The sequence below is a fragment of the Megalobrama amblycephala genome, linkage group LG21, assembly GCF_018812025.1.
Source record: "Megalobrama amblycephala isolate DHTTF-2021 linkage group LG21, ASM1881202v1, whole genome shotgun sequence".
In the NCBI taxonomy this organism is placed as follows: Eukaryota; Metazoa; Chordata; class Actinopteri; order Cypriniformes; family Xenocyprididae; genus Megalobrama; species Megalobrama amblycephala.
Window position 1 is genome coordinate 6,162,057 of NC_063064.1, and position 6,990 is coordinate 6,169,046.

The following is a 6,990-nucleotide window of genomic DNA, read 5'->3' on the forward strand; positions in this document are numbered from 1 at the left end:
CACCAGTAAATTGTATGGCTCCTACATTAAATGTTGTATTGTGTAACGACTGAGACAAATCAGACACAATTATGTGTTATAGTTAACCAATAATTGTTTAAAGCACTCTGGGGCCTGTCCCTCATCCCCCGAGAAGTTCTTAGTTACAAGTTTTATTACACTAAAGAATGTGGTTACCACACTGAGAGCAGAGAAGAGACACAAAAACGTGCATCTTTCCTGCATTATCCCCACATAACACAGACTCTCTTGCATTAATGTATAGACAGACTGTTCTATAAATGAACATGCACATCCCCAGGAAATGGTATCCATTATTACCGTTGCTGTATTACAATCATTGTATTCACATGTTTTATGATACATTTAAGGTAACTTCAATTATGCCATGTTTAGTGTTTATGGGTTTGTATCGAGAAGATTTAAATGCTTATGTATGCGGTATGTCCATACCTGTGCAACACATAAGTATTACAAGAATCTTTAATAGTTCTTCTTCAGAAACTCAACCAGTTGTGAGAACATCTTGCTCGGTCGTAAAAGCCCTGACAGGAGGTGTGTTGTCGCCCCGGAAATACAACATCTTCATTGGCCCCTATCATCCCTAAGAGGTTGGACTTTGACCAGAGGTTAAAAGCTAGAGAACAATGCCACTCCCTCTCTTTCCTTGCTGCTTGTACAACTGAAAAGACCCCTCCTTGCTGCAGGCCTCTCCAGGCCAAGGCCTGTAGGCCTAGTCCTGCCGGCCTCGACCTACAACCCAGCCATGTGCTCATCATCCAACATAGAAAAGACTGGCAACAACTTCAGACGAAAACATCAAGATTTCTCCTCAACCTGCAGATCCGACGCTCCTCAGCCTAAAGGCATCTTGCAAGTATCGTACATTTGAACACTAAACAGCGATTTAGTATTGATGTGTAAAACTTACCTTTGTCAGCAAAGGTGTTTTTATTAGTGAGGAAACTGATGATTCTTTTCCAGATTGTCTTTGACTTTTCCTATAGCTCCATTAACAGTTCCTCTTCCGGTTCAACTCTATCATTACTCATTCTTACCTACGTATGTGTGTGACCTTCGTGTATGTTATGTGTTTGTTAGTTTAGTTGTGTGTTTGTGAGTTAGTTAATAAAGATTGTGCACAATACATGTTTGGTTCTGACTCCGTCTGCTAATAAATTGCCTCTTAAGTGATTTAGATCCTGACTACGTGCTCTGAGTAGTACGGTACAATAAGAATGTTATTTTTCCATAACCTGGAAATTAACATTTCTTAGAATTAATAAACAATCAACACTGAGTGTTCACTGGACGAACAGGTTAATTGATTGTAATATTAATCTTAATGTAGCTACATCCAGTTAATCTGATTAACGGATTTACATATTCATAATTAATCATAATTAATAATCATAATGAGTTATGAATAATTATTAATATTTCCCCTTTGAGTTAATTCGCTACAATTGTCTTAAATATGTTTTATTTTACCAGCTGTGGAATCCAACCATTCAACCATCTGAGGTAACGCAGTTAGCCTACTATATTGAGTATTTCCATTTTATGCAACTTTACACATTTATTAATAGTAAATTAATAATTAATAAATTTAAGATCATCATGTTTGCAGCGAACAATATATTTTAAACCTAGTGGAGTAATAGTAATAATATCTAGGTCTGAATTGAAATAGGCTATATTGTACATTCTAATGGATCACGCTACAAACATAATGATCTTATAATACATGATGCATTGCTGTGTCCGTTATCCCAAAATTCCCATTTTTGGACACTTTTCCTTCAATGGACATTAGACAGCACTGCAAAATCAAGCTGTTATATTCATATATTTATTGTCCAACATTCCCAATTTTTCTGATGCATGTCTTTAATTTAATTTCATATGTTGGTAATAATTCAGTGTTTATAAGCGTTTTAAAGAATTTTAACCCAAACTGACTGGGTTTCTAGAGAGCAAAGGTTTTGTGAAAAAAGTGGAAGACTTAAACACAAAGTGTGTAAAATAGACTGTAAAAAGGATTTGATTAGAGTATTTTATTCTGTGTTGTCATCATTCAGGTTGGATTTCAGCTTTAATGTACGTTTTTTTTTTTTTTTTTTTTTTTTTAAACAAAGCAGCTGATATTGCCATTGAAACTAGTGGACTGACGACTCGCTTTCACCCCAAAATGGCAGAAACGCAGGGCTGCTGCTGGGCGCCGGTGTTTCAGTGGAACGTTCTATTGACTGTCGCTTCTTGTTAGAGTATATTCTTCGATATAGGACGTGTCCCTAACAATATCCGAGGACACGTGATTTGTCCCTCTAGCAATTTTAATGTATTCATTTACTTATTTTATATAACCAGGAATCATCTCATTTAAATTCAAAATCTCTTACAAGAGCGTTCTGTGAAAAATGTGCAACTCCTGGTACAAAAACGGATAATAGATCTGATTCCCGCCTCCTGGAGAATAACTCTACAGATCATGTGGGAGAAACATGGCGTAACATTTGAGTTAGTCAACACATGATGGTACCAAACTCTGCACACGAGTCGGTGAGGAGTGTGTTAGATTGAACGAAAACAACAAGCGAGGAAAACCAGAAAAGTTCTGACAGGCAGAGCAGAGAACAAAAGTTTGCTGTTGTGCAGTCATGGATGAAGATTCTGAAGAATCGATAATGGAGAACAGGGCAGAATTTACGGAGGTATACTCAGGGAAGAAATATTCAAAACGCAAGAAATCCTCTAAGGACCAGGAAGACAGAGGGGATATGGTGGTAACTATACAAGATACGATTAAAAAAAGACCAAAGCAAGTCAGGAAAATTCAAGAGAACAAATTGTACAAAAAACTGAGGAGAATGGTTTCAAAGTAATGGTGATTTGAAAAGAGTTCAGGAAAGCACTTGCATCCAATAGGATTATCTAAAGTGATCGATAAAATCATTGGATCAGTTGTTTTGGCTAAATGTTTAGATCAAGGGAGAGTTCTGATTATAGTGAAAGATGTTGGGCAGAAAAACAAACACAAGATGAAAGAAATGAATGGGGAAAAGATCACAACCAAAGAGACTGGAGTAGCTAAGGTTGAAAAGGGGGTAATATATGGAATTCCAACCACTGACGAAATTCGTGAAAATATAAAAGGAGGTAAAGTGGTTAATATGAGAAGACTGTATAAGACCAAGGAAGGGCAATGACAGGAAAGTGAGAGTATCTTGCTGACATTTGAAGGGAAAATGCCTGAAAAGGTAAAAATGGGATATATTAGCTATCCAGTATGAGTGTATGTCCCAATGCCATTGAGATGTTTTAAATGTCAATGAATTGGACGTGTGGCTGCAGTGTGTAGGGGAAAAATAAGATGTGTAAAATGTGGAGGAGAACACGAATTTGACAAATGTACGGAGGTAAATGGACTAAAATGGACTAAAACTGTGGTGGTCCTCATAGTGTTGCATATGGAGGATGTGAGGTACAAATTAAAGCAAGAGAAGTCCAAAAATATAAGGCTGAGCACAAAGTCGCTTATGCTGAAGCAGTGAAGATTTGTGGAAGTAAAGAAGACAGGAGAGAAGAGGTAAGGGACAAAATCAAACAAGATTCAAGGAATATAAAAATAGGAAAAACAAAGGAGATGGAATGTAAACATCAGTGTGCTACTAAAGAGAATGACCTAATAATGACAAAAGAGAACTGTCTAGCCTTTATTAACAATTCTAGAAGCTGCTTCAGAATTTATAGGGATCTCTGGGATCTCAGCCAACATGATACACAAGATTCTTACTCGATCAATAACAGTAGAAGCCAGGGCCGGATTAACATAAGGGCTAGGTGGGGCTTAAGCCCCAGGGCCCGCGGGAAGAGGGGGCCCGTGATTGGCTGGAGGAAATGAGATTGACAAGTCAAAGGTGGTTGATTTGTGTGTAATAAAATAATAAGAAAAAATGATTGGAAAATGTGCCTGACTGATAAATCACCATCCAATCAAAATCACTTTACAATTCGCGCCATGACATCGGGAAACGCCTCTTTGCGTTATGCAGAAAATGGGAAATTGGCCTTTATTGCTTGTTCAGCCTCGCTGGTGTTCAAAATAATAAACAAAAGTGATAGTGGTGCGCAAAAAAGGAAAAATAAGCTTGAAAGGGAGAAAAGGGGTGCTAATCTTACAGCAAAAATTCCCAAACTAACTAACTACTTCGGTTCACATAAAACATCCAAGCCAGCGGAAGACCCCGCGTGAAGCGGCAGCTCACAATTATCTTCACCCACCGACACCGTCGCCGATCTGCGTGCTTTACACGCTGAAGAAGGTGAGATAGCAGCTGCAGCAAGTTATTATTCTTATAACGAGTTAAGCCCTATTCTGATGGTAATTGTTTCTCATGAAAAGTAAGGTGTTTTCAACATTTACAGGGACGAGTCGAATGATTTTATTGCCGTTTGAATTCAGAATGTCAGTGTTTTTCTCTCTTCATCATCACCCGTGTAAATATCCCGAATTAACTTTCCTACTGTTTTTGACGAACACCAATGTCGTGTGACTTGTCTCCACTATCTGCGTTTGAAGCACATTCTATCAGTTGCAGTTCTGGTGCCTCCATCCATACAACTCGACCTCGACACATTCACATCACATGTTAACACAGCGGTAGAGTTACTCATGGGACACTGCACTTATTCGCAATCACAAAAGTTCTTTATTTGCATGTGCTTTAAAGCCCTGCCAGTTAAACATGTCATTCGTGTGCTGTTCTGAGATGCGCTTTTTCTGACCCCATACACCCGAAGCGTGCACACACACTTAGCCTGTCAAACAGCACCTGACTACTGGACTTCATCTTTCGCGTCTGATTGCGCTATAATACTGTCAAATACACAAAAGGTTTAGATAAACACAGTTGGTTATGTCTGAAATGAGTTGAGAAAATCGGACGCGTGCAGGTCTTAAAGTGACAGCATCCTAATAGTTAGCATGTGGACCCTTGTCCTTAAAGGGATAGTTCACCCAAAAATTAAAATCCTGTCATCACATACTCCCTTTCAAGTTGTTTTAAACCTGAATGAGTTTCTTTCTTTTGAACACAAAAGAAAATATTTTGAAGAATGCTGGTCCCCATTAATTTTCATAGTAGGAAAAAAATATAATGTGGAAATCACTGGGGACCATCAACTGTTTGGTTACCCACATTCTTCAAATAGTTTATTTTGTGTTAATTAGAGGAAAGAATTATTGTGTCAGCAATATATGCAATACAATTTTAAAATATGTTAAATATTTTATATGTTAAATATATTTTAAAATATGTTAAATAGCATGGAATATTTAGTGTGCTTGTGCTTATATAAAATGATTTGATAAAATGAAATTTGTAAAAATATAAAAATAATAATAATAAAAAAAAATTATTATTATTAATATTACAGAGAATACAATATCAAGAATAGATTTAACACTAATATCAAATGGAATGGCTGAAATATGTGAGACTGTCCATGTCCAGGTACGGTACGGTAGACTGTCCATGTCCAGAAAGGTAATAAAAACATCATCAAAGTAGTCCATGTGACATCAGTGGGTTAGTTAGAATTTTTTGAAGCATCTATTTCAACCCAGTGCCATGACAACACTGCCAAATAATACTACTACTTTGATGATGTTTTTATTACCTTTCTGGACATGGACAGTATACCGTACATACATTTTCAATGGAGGGACAGAAAGCTCTCGGACTAAATCTAAAATATCTTAAACTGTGTTCCAAAGATGAACGGAGATCTTACGGGTTTGGAACGACATGAGGGTGAGTCATTAATGACATAATTTTCATTTTTGGGTGAACTAACCCTTTAAAGAGTTATACTGTAAAACACAGAGCTAAAGATGTTTTAAATAATTGCTGGGAATACAACAACAAAGGGAGAGGATATGGATGGTATCAACATCAGTTAACAGAGAAATATCAGATTTCAAATATAGAATGTAGTGTGTCACCTGTGTGGGGAGAGGTCCCAACATGGATAATCCCTGATATTAAAATTGATTTAGAGATAGGCTTCTAGAGAAGAAAAGGGAATGGGAGGAAATTGGTAAGATTAAATATAATGTAAATAAGTATATTCAGGAAAGATTTCATGCAAGTATAGACCCCAAAATGGGTAATACAGGAGTAGGAATATCCATAACTAAAAGATTAACGTCTAATTTGTCAATATATTTGGTCGAAATGGTTGCTATTATAATAGGATTAACATGGGTAGAGGAAGTAAATCCAGACAGAGTAGCTCTGACTCTGCTTAAGTTTTAACATCGCTATCAACTCATCATTCTTCTAGAGAAGATCTTATATGTGAAATATTTACATTATTATGGCAGATTCAAAGAAAAGGAGTGATAGTTGGATTCTGCTGGGTGCCAGCACATGTAGGAATAGCTGGTAATGAATCTGCTGATGAGTTAGCAAAAAATGCTTTAAAAAGGGAAGTCATAGATTTGAATATTCCTTTAAGTTTTAAGACATTTATATAATATTAAAAAAATGGTAAATACTAAAAGAAATAGAAGTGGTAGAAATAGGAAAAATGAGGTAATAATTAGGAGGAGACTTGGACATACAGGATTGAATGCTTCATTGTTTATAACTGGAATACATGAGACTGGTATGTGTGAGAATTGTGGGGAGAAAGAACCAGTGGGGCATGTAATATATGATTGTAAAAGGTATTAAAGAAAACGGTAAATACTAAAAGAAATTTAATATCATTTTTAAACAAAAAAGGTAAATAAGGATTTTGAATATTTATTAGGATATGATTTTAATAGAGATAGAGTTGGATACAGGATATTATATATATAAATTTAATAAAATAAATCATGAATCATAACAGCAAAAGTAGGTGGCGATATGCACACAGGATGCAACGCGCCAAAAAACTAAAGAAGAAGAAGATTCCCGCCTTAGTTTTTTTCTTTCTAAC